The sequence below is a fragment of the Atractosteus spatula genome, chromosome 5 (assembly GCF_055471065.1).
Source record: "Atractosteus spatula isolate fAtrSpa1 chromosome 5, fAtrSpa1.hap1, whole genome shotgun sequence".
NCBI lineage: Eukaryota > Metazoa > Chordata > Actinopteri > Semionotiformes > Lepisosteidae > Atractosteus > Atractosteus spatula.
The window spans coordinates 2,975,414-2,996,516 of record NC_142710.1 but is presented as its reverse complement, the minus strand read 5'-3'; the positions used below and the strand labels follow the sequence as shown (position 1 = coordinate 2,996,516).

The following is a 21,103-nucleotide window of genomic DNA, read 5'->3' as shown; positions in this document are numbered from 1 at the left end:
AACATTTGCATTTCTATCAGACTGGGTTGCACGTCTGTCGTTTCATTTTATCTGACAGGGAGTCTTTATTATGTGATAATACGAAGACATATCAAACTCACTTCTTATCTTCTGTGTATCTGAAACGAGTAGACTAGAGGAGGAGGGAACTTTATTGCCATATGTACATGTACATTGGAATTCTTATTCTCACTGATCTCTCTGGACAGCAACAGACACCACCACACAATGGAGACAGTACATTACAAACAATAAATAGCAACAGGAGCCATCAATATGTTGTGGGACAATAAGTACAGTATGTAGTAGTGACAAAAAAAACATAGTAGACCATGAGGAAGAGCAGAGTGTGGACATGCAATGAGGCTGAGACCCTGCAGTTAGCTGTTGAGGATGCACACTGCAGTGGGATAGAAACTGTTCTGGAGTCCAGTGGATCTTGTTTTAACAACACGGTACCGCTTGCCAGAGCGCAGGGGGGAGAATTTGTTCCGGAATGGCTGGGATCCTAAATGACGGATTGGGATTTATTGTGACAGCGGATGGTGTGGATCTCACCGACTGATGGGAAACAGACCAGTGCAGTGAGACTCGCGCCGATCGTTTAGACTAGGCCAACGAGCCCACCCTTTCCCTCTCTCCTGCCAAATCTGTCGCAGATGCGTTTGGTTTTTATGAGCCATCTGATGGGTGAAGTCTAAAAAAGGCAATTCAAGTTTAATTTATCTAAACCCGCGGGAACTTCTGATTGCTGGAGAGATTCTACAGCTCTTGAAAGGAAACAGTGAGGCTGTTTCGCTACCTTTTGTGTTTGCTTAGTGAATCCGCTGGTGATTATCAGTATAGAGAGATAGAAGTCCCAAAACTGAGCACGAAGAGAGTGGGACGGAGTGGAAACGATACGGGAACGAGCCCGTGTCAGTTTGGGAGAAGGTGGGTTTGTGCGTGTAGTTGTGGCTGAGTGGTTAAGATGCTGGATTTGAAATCCATTTGAGTTTTAAAAACAGAGAGGCGCCTCGGTAACAGCCTGGAGAGGAACAAGGCGCCACTCAGAGTGCGCGTCATTTCTCATCACACAGCGCTGGTAGCGCAGCACTGATTTACTGAGAAAAGACCATCACTAGGTGGCGCTCGTGGAGCGGTAGATGTTGTTGAAACGATTATCTTCATTTAATCTGTTTTCCAACTGTTTATCATCTTTAAATCCACTTAATATGGAATATTAAGATGAAATGTTGTAACTATAAGGAACTGTTTGCAGCTGAAAATAATACGATATTTGAAATATTATCATATTGTCTATAGCCGGCAGTGGCGGCTAAAAATGAGGAAAATACACAGCAGTATTTCACCTTCTTCATAAATTTTTTTTTGCTTATATAACCCAGCGCATCTGCGACAGATTTGTCTCGCTGTATTTCTAATACCAGTGTGATACTCGAGGAACGTAGTGGGGTCGAGGTGCCTCATTGGACCGGGTGGGCAAGGGGGCAGAAGTCAGGATGGCTGAGTGGTCTAAAGCGCTGTGTTCAGGTCGCAGTCTCCCCTGGAGGTGTGGGTTGGAATCCCACTCCTAACACGCACCGCTTTCCTTTATCGGTATAAAATATAGAAATATAATAAATATATCACGGAGACATTCTCATCTTTTCTCCTTAGAGCGCCAGTGAAGGAAGCACTAAGTACTGCACACCGAAATTGTTTCTACAGCATCTCGCGAGCTCAGCCTCACCATCTACCTCATTATGATTTCTTCTTTATTTATTGCACATCTCCAGTCATTGTTTACATGTCTGCATCGTTTACATTCGAACTGTTTACTTGTTTACTTGTACACTGTCTACTGTCTGTTTATATATTGTCTTGATGCACTGTCTGCACTTTGTGTTTTTACACCTGTTTCAACAATCGAGAGACTTTCTGTAAGTAAGAATTCCGTTGGACCAGTACTGTACCTGTACCGGTTACATATGGCGATAAAGCGCCAACAGGCAGTAGGAGTTGATGTAAAGAGCATTGAACTGACGAGCACAAGAGCTCGACTCGTGCAGCAGGCAGAAGAAGGTCCCGCCGTCCTCCTCACATTTGACGTGACCGCCCTGCAGACGACAGGCAGTGACGGTGCCGGTAAGAGTTGGAGAAGCGGCACACGGTGACGCCGAGGAGGAGGGCGCAGCGGAAACGTCTCCTGACAGGAAACAGAGCTCCCGCTCCACAGCCGACAAGTGCTCCTCTTTAGTATAGGGGTGAGTATGCTAAGGAGGAGGAGGAGGGCGCAGCGCGGGGGGTGAGCTCAGCTGGTAGAGCGTCCTCCTGCCTCCTCCAGGAGTGAGTTTATTCTTCGGATGAACAAACAACGAATAAAAATCCGAATAAAATATTTGGATGAACTTTTAAACACACGTTGTTTTTTTAAAACTAAAGTGAGGTGGTTAAGAAGTGACCCGTCTCCCCGTCGGGGAATCAAACCCCGATGTCTTGCGTGACAGACGAAGACACTGACCACTATACTAACGAGGAGCACATGTCTGTTGCTGGTCGTGAGCTCTGTTTCCTGTTTTCTTCTTCTCAGGGTTGATGTTTCCAGTTCAGCCTGCTAATATGATTCTTCACAGAAATGTGAATGAAAATGTGGAGAGATGTTATACATATTTCCTTTTTCCGACTAATCTAACTGCTACTCCAAAGGTGAAACCAGTCAACTCTTAAAAGGTTTTTAAAAATCTGCCTGAATGTGCTTTTGTTTAAAAATCTTTCTGTATTTATTATAACAATCGCTGACAAAAATATTACAATGAACTTTTGAAAACAATTAAACTAAAAGGATGAAACCAAGCGCTCTTAGTTACTTATTGAGTGTTCATGAGCGTCAATAAACAACTGAAAGCAGGTGAATTCACAGTGTGCTTTCACTTGTCCCAAGCTCAGTTAAATTAACTTTCCAGCGTTAGAAACCTCATTTCTGAACGTTGTTTGCCTGCTGTACGTTTCAAAGTTTTGTGGTCATCAGTTTAATGCGCTTTATATGACTTCGCGTGGTGTTCTGGTCTCTTGTCCGGTGAGTTATGAAGATGAGATCTCTTTTCTTCAGCCCGGCGTTTTAATCTTTTGGGGGAATATGGTCTGAGTTACAACTAATCACCCAGCCTCGTTAGCGCAGTAGGTAGCGGGTCAGTCTCTTTTACTCTTCTGACACAGGCGGCTCCTGTTCGCTCATACACTCGTGTTCTTGCCTACCTCGTGGAATGCGTGACCTTTCCAAGGGTGAAAAGCACGGCCGCATTGCTCGATCTCCGGGCTGTTTTTGTCCTTGTGCGTTTAACACAGAAGCACGTCTGAGAGCAACAGATCACACAAGGTGTTAAAGGAGGCAGGTTAGCTCAGTTGGTTAGAGCGTGGTGCTAATAACGCTAAGGTCGTGGGTTTGATCCCCTTACGGGCCACTGTTTCACCTCTTATAAAACAGACACCTCTCTTTCTCAATTCACAGATGCAGAATTATACATCCTGCGTTGTTAATGAGAAGTTAAAAAATCAAAAAAATCTAAGACAGGCTTGTCACAAAGACGTGTAAATCTTCTTTAGAGACTGTGAGAAAGTCCTGAGCAGGTGTGCTAGGCTGTGAAAGAGCATGTTTAATGTAGACAGAACCCGGTCATCACTTCAACTTGAACTTGAACTTTATTGCCATATGTAACCGGTACTGGTACAATGGAATTCTTACTTACAGAAAGTCTCTCGATTGTAAAACAAGTGTAAAAAACAAAACAAAGTGCAAACAGTGCATCAAGACAATATACAAACAAACAGTAGACAATGTACAAGTAAACATGTCGACAGTTTGAATGTAAACAATACAGACGTGTAAACAATGACTGGAGATGTGCAATAAATAAGAAATCATAATGAGGTAGATGGTGATGGTGTAGGTGTGGCCCGAGGGGGATGGCTAAATGTGTTCGCCAATCTCACTGCTTGTGGATAGAAGCTATTGAAGAATCTAGTGGTAAGTGTCCGTTATCTCTTATATCTCTTGCCTGAGGGCAGTGGGGTGAAGAGCTCATGCCCGGGGTGCTGACTGTCCTCTGTGATGGCCAGAATTCTACCACGGCAGCGGTCCTCATAGAGCTGTTTAATCTCGGTGAGACCGCAGCCGATGATCTTCTGGGCCATATTGACCATTCTCTGCAGTGCCTTTCTTTCTCGCGAAGGGGTGTTGCCATACCACACGGTGATCCCGTTGGTGAGGATGCTCTCGATGGTGCAGCGGTAGAAGTTCACCAACACATGTATTGGTATCCCCCATCGCTTGAGGCACCTCAAGAAATAAAGGCGCTGCTGAGCCTTCTTCATGATAGAGTCAGTGTTCACAGTCCAGGTTAGATCTTTAGAGATGTGAATTCCCAAAAACCTAAAGCTGGTGACTGTTTCCACTTCCGTTCCATCAATACTGAGTGGGCTGTGAGTGTGTGGCCTGTGTCTCCGAAAGTCCACTATTAGCTCTTTCGTTTTCTTTACGTTCAAGTCCAGGTTCTTGCTATGACACCACCTAAGCAGCTGTACGACTTCATCCCTGTAAGTGGACTCGTCATCATCACCGATCAGTCCTATTATAGTGGTGTCATCTGCAAACTTAATGATGCGGTTGTTGTTGTGTCTTGCTGTGCAGTTGTGAGTGAACAGGGAGTACAACCTTGGACTCAGACAGCAGCCTTGTGGGGTTCCAGTGCTCGGGGTGAGTGGTGTTGATGTTTTATTGCCTATCTGCACCACCTGTGGTCTCTCGATAAGAAAGTCCAGCAGCCAGTTGCAGACAGAATTGCATAGACCTAGTCCCCTGAGCTTTGTCACCAGTTGACTGGGTATGATGGAATTGAATGCTGAACTGTAGTCCACAAACAGCATTCTCACATACGAGTTCTTAGTGTCCAGGTGTTCCAAGGCTGTATGCAGAGCCAGGGAGACAGCATCATCAACTGATCTGTTGTTCTGGTAGGCGAACTGCAAGGGATGGAGGAGTTGATGTGTGACAACACCAGCTTCTCCAGGCATTTCATCACCACAGATGTTAATGCTACTGGTCGGTAATCATTCAGGCATGTCACTTTTGCCTTTTTGGGGAGTGGAACAATAGTGTTTTTTTAAAGCAGGTGGGGACCATGGACTGTGACAGGGAGGAGTTAAAGATGTCCGTAAACACTGTGGTCAGCTGGGCTGCACATGTCCTCAGGACGCGAGGTGGTATCCCATCAGGCCCTGCAGCCTTACGGATTTTCACTCTGCTCAGAGTCTTCTGCACGTCCTGCTCTGAGAGTTTCAGAACAAACTCGCCCTGCACACTTGGGGTCTTCTCAGCATTGCCCGTGTTCAGAGCATCAAAGCGGGCATAGAAATGGTTCAGCTCGTCAGGCAGGGATGTGTTGTTTGTGTCAATCTCCTGGCTGCAGCCCTTGTAGCCTGTGATTGACTGTAATCCCTGCCACAGCCTCCGGGTGTCAGCGCACTGCGTTTCAAGCCGCACTCTGTAGCTCCGTTTGGCGCGTTTTATGGCTTCCTCTAATGCATACCGTGATTTCCTGTACAGCTCTTTGTCCCCCGATTTGAACGCGGTGGATCTATCTTTTATTTTATTGCGAATTGCATTGTTGAACCACGGGTTCTGATTGGGAAATGACCTAATTTTCATTTCTGGTACACAAATGTCGGTGCAGTATTTAATATAGCTGGTGACCGCGTCCGTATACTCATTTAAATCTGTGTCGGGAGCTCTGAATGCGTCTCAGTCTGTACTATCAAAGCAGTCTATTAACCTGCTTTCCACCTCCTCAGACCAACAACGCACTGACCTGTTCGCAATGGGGGAGGTCTTCAGCTTCTGTTTGTACTCAGGAAGCAACAGGAGAGCGATGTGGTCCGACTTACCGAAACTCGGTTTAGGAAGCGCTTTGTATGCTCCTTTTATTGTTGTGTAGCAGTGGTCCAAAATATTGCCTCCTCTTGTCGGTACAGTGACATGCTGGATGTAATCACTGAGCGCGGTGTAGTAGTGCCGAGTGATCACTGTGTTGAAGTTAAAGTCTAAAGTGCTCGTGGAGCGTTAGATGTTGGTGAAACGATTATCTTCATTTAACCTGTTTTTCTACTGTTTATCATCTTTAAATCCACTTAATATGGAATATTAAGATGAAAGTTTGTAACTATAAGGAATTGTTTGCAGCTGAAAATAATACGATATTTGCAATATTATCATACTGTGTATAGCCGGCAGTGGCGGCTAAAAATGAGGAAAATACACAGCAGTATTTCACCTTCTTCTTAAAAATTTTTTTGCTTATAAAACCCAGCGCATCTAAGACAGATTTGAATGCCGGAGTCTCGCTGTATTTCTAATCGCAGTGTGATACTCGAGGACCGTAGTGGGGTCCTGGTGGCTGATGGGATTGGCTGGCAGAGGAGTTACCAGTTAGGATGGCCGAGCGCTCTAAGGTGTTGCATTCAGGTCATAGTCTTCCCTGGAGGCGTGGGTTTGAATCCCACTCCTGACACACAGCTTTTCTTTATCGATTATAGAAATAGCTAATTAATCGGGCAAAGAGCAGGTTCGAGTGGAAATGATGCGGGAACGAGTTCTGGAGAAGGTAAGGCTGTGTGTGTAGTCGTAGCTTAGTGGTTAAGGCGATGGAGTAGAAATCTATGGCGGTCTCACTGTGCAGTTCAAAACCTGCTAACTACGTGATGCTTTATGGTAAATTCAAATAATGTCTCTGTTAACATTTAAATTCCTATCTGACTGGGTTGTATGTCTGTCGTGTCATTTTATCTGACAGGGAATCTCTCTGTGTCACAGTTCTCGTCATTCGTGATCCTGCGCTTGAACTCGACCGGTTGCTGATAACGTCGGCTGACAGGTCTACTTCAGGGGAGAGCTGTGGGTACAGAGAGGTGCCTCAGTATTTTCTTTGAGAGGAATAAGGCGTCACTCAGAACGCGCGTCATTTCTCATCTCACAGCGCCGGTAGCGCAGCGCTGATTCACTGACCAAAGACCATCGCTAGGTGGCGCTCGTGGAGTGTTAGATAGTGATACTGACTCGTGAACAGCACCCCCTATCCCCATGTACTGTCTGTCTAATAGTGCCGACAAAATCATATAAAAATAAAGAAAAATTTCACAACCCAAAGCAATGCTGTGAAAGGTGAGGGGGCCTCCTAGTGTGTAAAACACTTGGTTAGAGCATTGTGGGTGTTGTGCTTAAAAACCTATTGAGTCATGAATAAGACCCCCCTATTCCAGTAAATTACCTGTAGTGCTACCTTAAAAAACTTAAAAAAGAATAAAGTTTCACAAACCAAAGCAAGGATGTGAAAGGTCAGGGGGCCTGCCTAGTGTGTAAAACTCTTGGTTAGAGCATTGTGGGTGCTGTAGTTTAAATGCTATTGCCTCGTGAACAGCACCCCCCTATCCCAGTGCACAGTGCTACATTCCTTAAAACCACCACCAGAGATTCACAACGCAAAGCTGTGTCAGTCTTCTGTGTAAAAAAATCGGTTTAAACATCATGGGTGCTGTTTTTAAAAAGCTGTTGAGTAAAGAATGGGAATTTTCCTGCTGTCAGCAGTATTGTGAATATAGTTGACCCCTACTTGAATGAAAACAGGACATACAGAAAGGGTTTCAGAAATCAAACAAAGCTTTATTCCCGTGTTTACAGTCTGGGTAACTGGAGACTGTGCTGTTCTGTTTCCTATGGTCAGATACGGGTTTTTCGCAGTAAACTCCAGTGAGCAGTATTTCTCGCATTGTGAACGTCTGTATGTACACAGCTGTCCCCCAGTGTTCCAGATGGTGCGTAATTGCGCATCAATCAAAACGCTGAGTGTCAGAAAAAAATAATGAGCTCACTGATGCGTTTATGTAGAGGTTGTGATACTTTTCACAAGTCGTGAAAGTTGTGTTTAGTGTACCATTTCATCTGGTAGGGGATCCCTCTGTGTCACTCGTGACACACAGCTTTCCTCATGTTGCCGTGTCAGAGCACATCTGATCGACTGGTCTTCTCTCTTGCGGGGTGACGGGACTCTTCCTCAGAGAGACGCTCCCACCTGCGTCTGTTCTTCATCAAGAGCAGAAACAACAGAAACAGACTACAAACTGCAATTAACTACTTTCTGTTTTCCCAAACCGACTACTGTAACCCTCCACTCGCTGGGGTATCTAAATCCACAGTGAACAAACTCCAGTCTGTCCAAAACTCAGCAGCCAGAATCCTGACCAGGTCTAATGCAAGTGATCACATTACTCCTGTCCTGGAGTCCTTGCACTGGTTTCCTGTCCAATTCCGTGTGGACTTTAAGATCCTCATGCTCACCTGTAAGACTCTGCATGGCTTGGCACAAATTGCAGTTTGTAGTCCGTAAACGGTACCAAAGCATTCGGTCCAAGTCTAACAGACTATGGAACAGCTTCTACTTCCAGACAATAAGACTGCTAAATAGCCAACCTGTAGCTCCTTAGCAAATCACCTGTAATGGCTACATGGACACACAATTCTCACTATATTCAGCATAAGTGCACTACATGTATATACTGCATACACCATGGACACATAACAGCTCTACTCACATTGAGTTTTATTCAATTTCAAAAATGTAACCTCAATTTTGTGATTTTTGTGTTTTTGTGAATTTTTGTGATTTTTGTGATTCTTGTAATTTTTGTGAGCTCGCAGAAAAAGACATTTCATTGCCAGCAACTACTGCTGCACGCCGTATTGTTGTGCATTTGATAAATAAACTTTGATTGGATTTGATTTGATCTCATATGAAGTGGATTCAAAACTAAAGTTCATAACAAGAGTCTACCAGGAGTGGGGATTGAACCCACGTAGACATTTATTGTTGTGGTCATTCTATAAAGTGCTTTGAGAAGCCACTTTTAAAGGCACTATATAAAATAAAAATTATTAACATACACAGTCAAGTTGTTCACTCATCACAGAGCTCTTAAAAGGAAACACCCCAGGTGGGACTTGAACCCACAATCCCTGGCTTAGGAGGCCAGTGCCTTATCCATTAGGCCACTGGGGCCCATACTACATGAGTGATTCATTCAGGTCAGATGACAATTAATATGTTTCTGCTTCATCAATAATTCTTGTGAAATTACAGATTTTATTCAGTAATAAGTTTACTGTGACCCGAGATGGACTGGTGTCCAGTTCCGGTGTTGCAGGTGTCACCTTGTTGTTGCTTCATCGCCCATTCCTGTGGCATTACAGATTTTAATGAGATGTTTTGTGAGATGTAATTGTGTGTGATTTTTGAAATGCAATTAATGATCGACAGTGACTGATGATCCATTCCCGACACCCGATGAAGGCTCCGCAGCCGAAACGTTGTGTCTTCTCTTCTCTTTTCAGCAGGAATAAATGTTTACTTGTTCCCGTGATGTGTGATTATTGTTCCTGAAAACATTATTAACTGTGAAAGTTCCCCCTGAGAGTTTTGATCACTGCGTGTGAAAGAAAAGAAGAGCTCTTTCAGGTCCAATTCCGGATCGGAACCCCAGGCGAACTGAGCCGACTGCTTCGGATCGGGACAGAGCCGGACGCTGCGGGTCGTTAGAACCGAGGGCGGGACTTCTATGGCGAACAGAAGAAAACCAAACCCACCGATCTTTCCACCAATTCAATAGTGAGGGACGTTCACTTATATACAAACAGCAGATCGACAACGTCAGAATCCTATATTAGTGTGTCCTGCATATTAAGTTACTAATTAAAAAAATAATGTCCAATAATAAAGAATAAAATGAGTTTATTTTTGAGTCAGATCTAGACTCAAGCAGGCGGCATGTTCTGGATTGCTGTTTCAGCTCTAACCGGAGACTGGAGTTTGTCTCATTTTCAATCACACATGAAATACTTTCACACACGAGGGGAAACAAGCCTGTGTGAGAAGTGTGGTTCGACCCCGTGCCTCTAGTAAAGACCGTCATTGGGATTAAAGACGAGCTTGTGCCCCGGTGCTCTTTTCAGAGGGGCTCCTTCCTGCACAGATTGCCGGTTGTTTAACATTTCACCATGGACGGGGCTCAAACTCTTGTAATTACTCACCCGTAAGAAGAGAAGTCATGTTATTGGACACGTGTCTAAGTAATCAATTCATAGAATTAACGTAGATTAACAAACTAACGGAGTTGTTTCTTCTTCGGATGAATAAACAACGAATACAAATCCGAATAAAATGTTCGGATGAACTTTTAAACACACGTTATTTTTTTAAAACTGAAGTGAGGTGGTTAAAAAGTAACCCATCTCGCTGTTGGGGAACCAAACCCCAGCTTCCTGCGTGACAGGCAGGGACACTCACCACTCTACTAACGAGGAGCACGTGTCTGTCGGTGGTCATGACCTCTGTTTACAGTTCAGCCTGATAATATGATTTTTCATGAAAATGTGGAGAGATGTTATACGAATTTTCTTTTTCCGACTAATCTAACTGCTACTCCAAAGGTGAAACCCGTCAACTCTGGTCTCTTGAACACCACACCAGCGTGGTGTTCTGGTCTCTTGTCCGGTGAGTTATGCAGATGAGATCTTCCCTTTTCTTCAGCCCGGCCTTTTAATCTTTTGGGGGAATATGGTCTGAGTTACAACTAACGATCTAGCCTTGTTAGCGCAGTAGGTAGCGCATCAGTCTTATGATCGCAAGGTTGTGAGTTTGACCCTCACACGGGGCAGGGATGTGGTCCCTTTTACTCTTCTGACACAGGCGGCTCCTACACGAATGTTCTTGCCTACCTCGTGGAATACGTGACCTTTCCAAGGGGGAAAAGCACAGCCCAGTGCTCGATTGGAGTCTCCGGGCTGTTTTTGTCCTTGTGCGGTTAACACAGAAGCACGTCTGACAGCAACAAATCAGACATGGTGATGCAGGAGGCTGATTAGCTCGGTTGGGTAGCGGGTGGTGCTAATAACACCCAGATCGTGGGTTTGATCCCTGTATGGGCCACTGTCTAACCTTTTATAAAACAGACACCTCTCTTTCTCAATTCACAGATGCAGAATTATACATCCTGCGTTGTTAATGAGAAGTTAAAAAATCAAAAAAATCTAAGACAGGCTTGTCACAATGACGTGTAAATCTTCTTTAGAGCCTGTGAAAAAGTCCTGAGCAGGTGGGCCAGGCTGTGAAAGAACATGTTTAATGTAGACAGAGCCCAGTCATCACTGAGCGAGGTGTATATAATATGGTCACAGTCACACGGAAATAATGTTCATATATTTAATGTTCATTTCAACATGAGCTGGAGCACAGCCACCATCCAGCCTTGTTAGTGCAGTAGGTACTGCGTCAGTCTCATAATCTGAAGGTCGTGAGTTTGATTCTCACATGGGGCAGGGATCAGTGCCGTTTTGGGCTCTTCACAGATAGGGCATGAGACGTTCACTTTCACAAGTGTGTGTTCTTCACTTCAACGCCGAATACGAGGTGTTAAGTCCGCGATAAACACGGTTTGATTCCTCGCTATGATGCTCGGTGTCCACTCACACCTTTTTAAAATAATGATACATGAGAGCAGTAGATAAACTCTAAGTGGTGAAGGTGTCTCCACGACCGGATTTTGTAAACCAGCAGTCAGCCCGTCAGCTACAGCACCTGGCTATAACCTCATGACACTCGTTCTGCTGTGCTACCGAGGAGGGCTGGATATGTCTTGCTACAATAGAAAAAAAGACGGGTTCGTCCGGGATTTGAACCCCGGACCTCTCGCACCCAAAGCGAGAATCATTTAATCAATTAATAGTAAATTAAACACGAAGAGAGCAGGTTGGAGTGTAAATGATGCGGGAACGAGCCCGTTAGATACCCATCTCCCCTTTGGGAGGTAGTATTCACTACCAGTTTATGGGCGTCTTTACACATCCGAGAGCCGGTGAAAACACCATTTCCTCTCACTTGGCCCGTGCTCTGTCGAAAGGACTTCTTAACACGTTTTAAAACTCAAAACCGAAGCTGAAATAATCGTTTCCAAACGTGTTAGAAGCGTCTGTGGGGGAGCAGTAGCGGTACCACAGCTGGGAACACGTTCCTGAAGATAATTGAAATGAAAGCCAAATCCTGAACGATCATGAACTATGTCTCCTAACAGGAAACATAGCTCCCGCTCCTTGTTAGTATAGGGTGAGTATCCCCACCTGTAACCCGGGAGATTCTTTTTAGACGTTCATCCGAAGATTAAACAATTCCGTTAATTTCTGCGATTTCCACCAATAAAGAGAAGTGGAAGTAATTTTGATTGATTCATAGGTCGTCTTTCCATAATGATGTGTATTTCTGCGTCAGTAGACTAGAAATAGTGGGTGTGTGAAAATGAGACTCACTGGCCTGTACAGGGATCAAACCTGCAACCTTGGCATTAGTAGCACCATGCCCTAACCATCTGAGCTAACCAGCATTGGGAGGGAAGGATCGTCCTCTGAGTTTTCCTACCTTTTGTTTCCTTAGTGGATCCGCTGGTGATGATCGATATAGAGAGATAGAAATAGCAAATTAATCACGCAGAGAGATTTTGGGTTGGAAATGATGTGGGAACGAGCCCGTGTCAGTTCGGGAGAAGGTGAGGATGCGTGTGTAGTCGTGGCCGAGTGGTTAACGTGATGGACTAGAATAAATTCAAGTAACATCTCTGTTAACATTTAATTCCTATCAGACTGGGCTGCGCGTTTGTTGTATCATTTTATCTGACAGGGTGTCTCTCTGTGTCACAGTTCTCGTCATTCGCCTTTGGCGACACCTGGTGGCCACAGCGGTCAGTCCGCCACGTCGCCCGTGAACAGGCAGCGCGCGTATTACAGCCTGGAAAACGCTCAGAGGGAAACCGGTTTCATTTCTGTCTCCTTTCTGATCCGCTCCGGGATGGAATGATGAAAGTGGGAGACACTTTTTCCCCGTCACCCACGACACGACCCACACTCAGACCGCTTAGTTATAATTCCCGCTTGCTTTTTACTCCATTTTTATTCCATGTTTCTGTGTAGTTGTGGCTGAGTGGTTAAGGCGATGGACTAGAAATCCATTGGCTGCTCCCTGCGCAGGTTCGAATCCTGCCTACTACGGGTGTGTTTTTCCTTTTGGTGAATCCAAATAACATGTCAATTAACATTTGCATTTCTATCAGACTGGGCTGCACGTCTGTAGTATCATTTTATCTGACAGGGAGTCTTTATTATGTGATAATACAAAGACATATCAAACTCACTTCTTATCTTCTGTGTATCTGACACGAGTAGACTAGAGGAGTAGGGAACTTTATTGCCATATGTACATGTACATTGGAATTCTTATTCTCACTGATCTCTCTGGACAACAACAATGGAGACAGTACATTACAAACAATAAATAGAACAGGAGCCATCAATATGTTGTGGGACAATAAGTATGTAGTAGTGACAAAAAAACATAGTAGACTATGAGTTAGAGCAGAGTGTGGACATGCATTGAGTCTGAAGCCCTGCAGTTAGCTGTTGAGGACGCGCACTGCAGTGGGATAGAAGCTGTTCTGGAGTCCAGTGGATCTTGTTTTAACAGCGCGGTACCGCTTGCCAGAGCGCAGGGGGGAGAATTTGTTCCGGAATGGCTGGGATCCTAAAAGACGGATTGGGATTTATTGTGACATCTCACTGTATTTCTAATACCAGTGTGATACTCGAGTAACGTAGTGGGGTCGTGCATCTTTAGAGCTTCATCTCAGAGATTTTTTTCTTTAGCGCACCGTTACAAGCGCCCACACAACTTATTCTCTGAACCCCCCAATTGCTCCACAACCGGTGGAAACCCCGTTTTCCCCTGAGAGACACCAGTGCACGGTCCCATCACACTCAAGAACACAACAAATATCTTCAGTGAAGACCCGGAAGTGCCAGAACACATTGAAGACTTGCACTGTATTTAAATACGAATTTCCTTCAGTTCAGCTCTCTTCAGTCCCCGGGATAGCCGTGCGAGTGGCAAACACAGTTGGCCATGCCCCTCGGACCACACCTACACCATCTACCTCATTATGATTTCTTATTTATTTATTGCACATCTCCAGTCATTGTTTACATGTCTGCATCGTTTACATTCGAACTGTTTACTTGTTTACTTGTACACTGTCTACTGTCTGTTTATATATTGTCTTGATGCACTGTCTGCACTTTGTGTTTTTACACCTGTTTCAACAATCGAGAGACTTTCTGTAAGTAAGAATTCCGTTGGACCAGTACTGTACCTGTACCGGTTACATATGGCGATAAAGCCCCAACAGGCAGTAGGAGTTGATGTAAAGAGCTTTGAACTGACGAGCACAAGAGCTCGACTCGTGCAGCAGGCAGAAGATGGTCCCGCCGTCCTCCTCACATTTGGCGGGACCGCCCTGCAGACGACAGGCAGTGACGGTGCCCCTAAGAGGTGGAGAAGCGGCACAAGGTGACGCCGAGGAGGAGGGCGCAGCGCAGGGGGTGAGCTCAGCTGGTAGAGTGAGTTTACAGGAGTGAGTTTAGAGCTCTGTGTGCCGACAGGTCTCCTGTAGGTCTCCTGTAGCCGCGTTCGCGCCTTGCGGAGAGAGCGCTGTGCGATTGTCAAGCATTCAACAGCCGCGCCTCCTGTTCATCTTCTCTCCGCATGAAGTTCGGCTCCGGTGCTCTCTGCTGAAATCTCCTCTCAGCAGATCGGGAGTCCTTGGGGAGAAAGTTAAGGAGTGTGCGATGCATTTTCTGACAGTTGGAAAGACTGCCCCCACAGTGTCATTCCCAGCAGCTAAGTTACAGAACAGGGTTTCAGTCCTCCTGTGAGCTTCGTTCTTTTCAGTGAGCTCATCACTTGTGGAAATCGATTTATGGGGATCGAACTCGCGACTTTGGCGTTATTAGCACCATGCTCTAAACAACTGAACTAACCGGCCACTTGAACCCACAGTCCAGTGATCAGCTAAAGATCAGCTAATGGGCCCTCTGCGGATTATTACAGAAGAACTTTAAGTGCTGATTCGCTCAGCTTGCGCTTGTTTCCCCTCGTGTGTAAAAGTGTTTCATGTTTGATTGAAAATGAGACAAACTCCAGTCTCCAGTTAGAACTGAAACAGCAATCCAGAACATGACGCCTGCTTGAGTCTAGATCTGACAAACGTTGTTTTTTTAAAAGTGTAGTGAGGTGGTTAAAAAGCTACCTACCACCCCGTCGGGGAATCGAATCCCGGTCTCCCGTGTGACAGGCGGGGATACTCACCATTATACTAATGTACGCGTGCCTGAGAAGGTCTTGAGCTCTGTTTCCTTCCTCTCAGGGCTGGTGTTTACAGTTCAGCCTGTTAATATGATTCTTCACAGAAATTAGACTGAAAATGTGGAGAGATGTTATACAAATTTCCTTTTTCCGACTAATCTAACTACTATTCCAAAGGTGAAACCCATCAACTCTTAAAAGGTTTTTGAAAATCTGCCTGAATGTGGTTTTGTTTAAAAATCTTTCTGTATTTATTATAACAATCGCTGACAAAAATATTACGATTAACTTCTGAAAACAATGAAACTAAAAGGATGAAACCAGCGCTCTTAGTTACTAATTGAGTGTTCATGAGCGTCAATAAACAACTGAAAGCAGGTGAAATCACCGTATGCTTTCACTGGTCCCAAGCTCAGTCAAAATAACTTCCCAGCGTTAGAAACCTCATTAATACCAACTGATTCTACACGTGTTAGTAGTGTGTGAGGAGGATCGTAGCACAGACAGATGGAAAAGGATTTCTAGAAAAGGTGTTTTTAGCCTAGTTAAAAATTGACAAATGACAAATCAACATGTCTTTAAAAGTTTATCCCAAGAATTTCCAAAAATAGAGAAAATTACATTTCTCTTTCAGTAATATAATAATAAACTTTATTTTATATAGCGCCGTTAAAGGTGGCTTCTCAAAGCGCTTAAAGACCTAGACGGGCTGTGGTTTTTGTTTTAAACAGAGCACAGAGAACGGTCTTGTCACAATGACGTGTAATTCTAGACACTCGAAGGCTCCACGGCCGAAATGTTGTGTTTGTTTTCTTCTCAGCAGAGAATAAACCTTTACTTGCTCCTTAATTAAGGAGAGTCTACCAGGACTGGGGATGAAACCCACGTGGTTTTTATGTCTATTGGATCTTAAGTCCAACGCTTTTACCGCTCGGACTTCCTGCTCAATTACAGCACTAGAAATGTTCTGATTCAGGGCTTCTGCGGTTCCTGCTAATTACACGCAAGTGGGAGACTCCCTCTCTGAAGAGTCCCGTCTCCCCACAAGAGAGAAGACCAGTCAATCAGATGTACTCTAAAAAACCAACAGGAGAAAATAGCAATGTAAAAACGATTTTGGCACGCCTGTAGCGCTTTCACAAAACCTCCTAGGGTTACGAAAACACTTGCGTTGTGTATAAAGTACATTGTTAATGTTTTCTCAGCCTTCACTTTGTCGTTTTTATGACATTTTTTTGACCACGCACCCGAAACTTGTTGGAACGGGAGAAAATGCAGGACTTATTTCATGGAGAATTTCTGTTCTAACAGTGTGCCAGATTCAGAGAGCAGTGAAGCGCACTGAAAGTCACCTCCACTGTCATGAGAGCAGAATAAAGTCCGAGCAGTGAAGATCTTTCCACGACCGGTTCTTGTGAACCAGCCGACAGCCCGCCAGCTCAAACACCTCGCTATAACCTTACACTGAGTGAGGCGTGATCACGATACGCGCTCTGCTGTGCTACTATAGTCGTTTCATAAAAGCAGAAAATACGAGGAGAGCTGGACGTATGTTCTTGTAATCATGGAATAAAACAGGGCATGTCCGCGATTTGAGGCCGGGACCTCTCGCAACCAAACAGCAAGCCTAGACCAAAGAGCCAGAGAGGTCGTGCGTGCTCCGATTTCAAGTGTGTTTTTCACGAGTGTGCGATCGCACAGAGGACTCGTGAGGGATTTAGTGTGATCATCAGCAAAGGAAGGGGGATTAGCTCAAATGGTAGAGCGCTCGCTTAGCATGCGAGAGGTAGCGGGATCGCTGCCCGCATCCTCCAGCTCTTGCGCTCTACGTACTAGAGAGGACAGACTCCTGTCTCACTTACAGCATTGTGAAGACTTTGCATCGACCGCTGTAAGGAGGCGATGACCTCTCACCGCCACGTTTTCAAATTATAAAACTGTAACTTAACCCTTCCACGGGAAACCTGTTAAAACGGGAGAAAGTCTGCGATGTATTTTATTGATTATTTATTTTCTAACACACAGGTGTCAATCTTAATTGAACCCACGTCAGAATGTGTCCCTTTCAATCCATTATTATATAATCCAGTTAGTGCCGAGCACACAGCGGGTGAGAGTACAGCACAGCAGAGCTTCGCATCAACAGGACTCACAGGAGGGAAAGGCTGTCCGGTATCGCCGGCCGTTCGCTCCATTACCAGATGACATCTTTCAAACCCAAATCACACTCGTATATGAGAAACTATATATATACAGTCTACAGCATATGAATATGTATATAATGTACATGACTGCGAGGAGTACAAAACGTGGGTGCAACGTAATAAAGAGCAAGCTGCCGAAATCGTTCATGAATTTTTTATTCAAGATTTTTTTTTTTTTGCCGTGTACAACAAGTGTAGTGGAATGCTTACTCGTTCAGCTGTAGCCAGTAACAGTTTGTTCCGGAATGGCTGGGATCCTAAATGACAGATTGGGATTTATTGTGACAGCGGATGGTGTGGATCTCAGCGATTGATTTGAAATCATATCGTGTGAGTTCATACTGCAGCTCAGCCATCGTCCAGCCTCGTTAGCGCAGTAGGTAGCGCGTCAGTCTCATAATCTGAAGGTTGTGAGTTCGATCCTCACACGGGGCAGGGATCAGTGCTGTTTCGGGCTCTTCACAGATGGTGTGTGGGACGTTCACTCCCACACGCATGTTCTTCACTTCCACACCGAATACGAGATGTTTAGTCCACGATAAACACAGTTCGATCCCTCCCTATGATGCTCAGTGTCCACTCACACCTTTTTAAAATAATGATACATGAGAGCAGCAGATAAACTCCGAGTGGTGAAGGTGTCTCCACCACCGGATCTTGTAAACCAGCAGTCAGCCTGTCAGCTGCAGCACCTGGCTATAACCTCACGACACTCGCTCTGCTGTGCTCCCGAGGAGGGCTGGATATGTCTTCCTACAATTATAGAAAAAAAAGACAGGCTCGTCTGGGATTTGAACCCGGGACCTCACGCACCCAAAGCGAGAATCATACCCCTAGACCAACGAGCCCTGCAACAAGCTATCCCTCAAATTTCACAGGTGTTCTTCGCGCCCAGAGACTGGAGACAGACCAGTGCAGTGAGACTCGCGCTGTTCGCTTGGACTAAACCAACGAGCCCACCCTTCCCCTCTCTCCTGCCAGTGAGCTCGCGGGGGGGTCATTCACTCATGCCAGGTGGGTCCTGTTCGCTCATACACGCGTGTTCTTGCCTACCTCGCGGAATGCGTGACCTTTCCAAGGGAGAAAAGCACAGCCCAGTGCTCGATCGGAGTCTCCGGGCTGTTTTTGTCCTTGTGCGTTTAACACAGAAACACGTCTGACAGCAACAGCTCATTAAGACTGGCCACATGTGTGCAGCAGTTTTTTTCTCGTGTTTCTCTTTTCTTCATTAATTTGCTGCAATTATCGGTATAAAGTCAAATCGGTCAGGATCTCGGACTTTAATAAACGAGCACTTGGGTCTTACACTCTTTGCATAATAAGACCGTCAAAAGAAGCAGACCTTAATTTAAGATCAAAATATCAGAGTAGGTGTCCGAACTGTAGAGTCTTTATAATTACCCCGCGAGGAAGGTCAAACAGATGACTGAAGCACAACAAAACAACACAATAAAAGTTTAGCCCAAGAATTTCAAAAAATACATTTCTCTGTCAGTAAGACCTAGACTCAAGCGGGCTGTGGTTTTTGTTGTAAACAGAGCACAGAGCACTTCTAAGACAGGCTTGTCACAGTGACGTGTATTTCTTCTTTAGAGACAGTGAGGAGGTCCTGAGCAGGTGGGCTAGGCTGTGAAAGAGCATGTCTAATGCAGACAGAGCCCAGTCATCACTGAGCGCGGTGTAGTAGTGCCGAGTGATCACTGTGTTGAAGTTAAAGTCTAAAGTGCTCGTGGAGCGGTAGATGTTGATGAAATGATTATCTTCATTTAACCTGTTTTCCTACTGTTTATCATCTTTAAATCCACTTAATATGGAATATTAAGGTGAAATTTTGTAACTATAAGGAATTGTTTGCAGCTGAAGATAATACGATATTTGCAATATTATCACACTGTGTATAGCCGGCAGTGGCGGCTAAACAAGAGGAAAATACACAGCAGTATTTCACCTTCTTCATAAACATTTTTTGCTTATAAAACCCAGCGCATCTGCGACAGATCTGAATGCCGGAGTCTTGCTGTATTTCTAATCCCAGTGTGATACTCGAGGAACATAGTGGTGTCGCGGTGGCTCAATAAATCCTGAAATCATACAGTATGTATTCTAGGTACGAGGTTATGAAACAACATGACAGAAGCTGTGTGTCACCAGTGGGATTCGCCAGCCGGTGTCACTCTGGTATTTAAACTCGGACCTGTGATCGTCCTGGTTACTGTGCGGTTCCTGGGACTGAGAATGTGTCCCTCCCCCGCCCTGAATTAGACGCTGGTCCGTCTCAGGTCTGTGGAAGATCTCCACAGTCTGACTTGCTCAGGGTCAGATCTGGAAATGTTTTTCACAGGGCTGGTTAGCTCAGTGTGGTGCTAATAACGCCAAGGTCGCGGGTTTGATCCCCGTACGGGCCACTGTCTCTTCCTTGAAAAGACTTTTCTTAGTGTGAAGAAATCAGAATTACTTTCACTTCGTAAACCTGAGTCTAGATCTTGCTCAAAAAGAAGTGCATTTCTCTTAATTGTCGGAAATTGTTTAAAAAGTCGCAATTGTTTATTCTTCAGATAAACGTTTAAAGGTCTGACAGGAAACTGGCCATTTAGATATAAGGGGGTTTCAAATCTATTTTTTTTAAATGTGCTGGTTCATAACTGAGATAATCACAGCCAATCCGGGAGCTGCGAGGCACCAGCTCATCCGTAATCTAACTGTCGTTCAGGTGGGTCTCCAATGCAGTCGATTCAGTTTGTATCCAAAAACTCCAAAACTCCTTTCCACGAGTAAACGTAGTCGGCAGCATTCCCACAGAGAGACGCCAGTGGATTTCTAGTCAATCGCCTTAAACACTCAGCCACGACTACAAACATGACCCCACTTTCTCCCGGACTGACACAGGTTCGTTCCCGCATCATTTCCACTCTAACCCGCTCTCTTCGTGATTAAGTTGATATTTCTATATATTTATAAAGGTTTGGAGAAGCTGTGTGTTAGGAGTGGAATTCGAACCTATGTCTCCAGAGGAGACTGTGACCTGAACACAGTGCCTTAGACCACTCGGCCATCCGGACTGCTGACATAGTTGCCAGCCAGTCCTATGAGCCACTGCGACACCGCTACGGTCCTCGCAGATGCGTTTGGCTCTTGTGAGCCATCTGATGGGTGAAGTCTAAAAAAGTCAATTAAAGTTTAATTTATCTAAACCCGCGGGAACTTTTGATTGCTGGAGAGACTCTACAGCTCTTTAAAATGAAACAGTGGGGCTGTTTCGCTACCTTTTGTGTTTTCTTAGTGAATCCGCTGGTGATTATCGGTATAGAGAGATAGAAATCCCAAAACTGAGCACGAAGAGAGCAGGTTGGGCGTGGAACAGCTGCGCCTCCTGTTCATCTTCTCTCCGCATGAAGCGCGGCTCAGGAAATCTCATCTCAGCAGATCGGGAGTCGGAGGGCCAAGCGAGCCGCAGACGTGTCGATGGCTGACGAGGGCTCGCTGCTGAGGCAGGGAGGCCACTTCAGCCAGAAGGACTTGAGCGAGGTGGGATCTCAAAGACGGACTCGCAACAGAAACAAGGAGAAAAAGTATTGGTGAGATCAAAAGGCGGATTCAATATCCATGAGGGAGCATCGCTAGATTAGGGAACAG

The 21,103-nt window shown here is 45.1% G+C and overlaps 4 non-coding genes across 4 annotated transcripts; 2 read left to right on the top strand and 2 right to left on the bottom strand.

Moving 5' to 3' along the window:
- Positions 1 to 1,496: 1,496 nt before the first annotated feature.
- On the top strand, positions 1,497 to 1,579 carry trnal-cag (transfer RNA leucine (anticodon CAG)). The gene has a single exon. It is a non-coding gene; the product is annotated as a tRNA-Leu (tRNA).
- A 7,434-nt stretch (positions 1,580 to 9,013) lies between these two features.
- Positions 9,014 to 9,086, bottom strand: trnar-ccu (transfer RNA arginine (anticodon CCU)). The gene has a single exon. It is a non-coding gene; the product is annotated as a tRNA-Arg (tRNA).
- Positions 9,087 to 17,832: 8,746 nt separating this feature from the next.
- trnam-cau (transfer RNA methionine (anticodon CAU)) lies at positions 17,833 to 17,905 on the top strand. The gene has a single exon. It is a non-coding gene; the product is annotated as a tRNA-Met (tRNA).
- Positions 17,906 to 18,246: 341 nt separating this feature from the next.
- On the bottom strand, positions 18,247 to 18,318 carry trnap-ugg (transfer RNA proline (anticodon UGG)). The gene has a single exon. It is a non-coding gene; the product is annotated as a tRNA-Pro (tRNA).
- Positions 18,319 to 21,103: the final 2,785 nt, after the last annotated feature.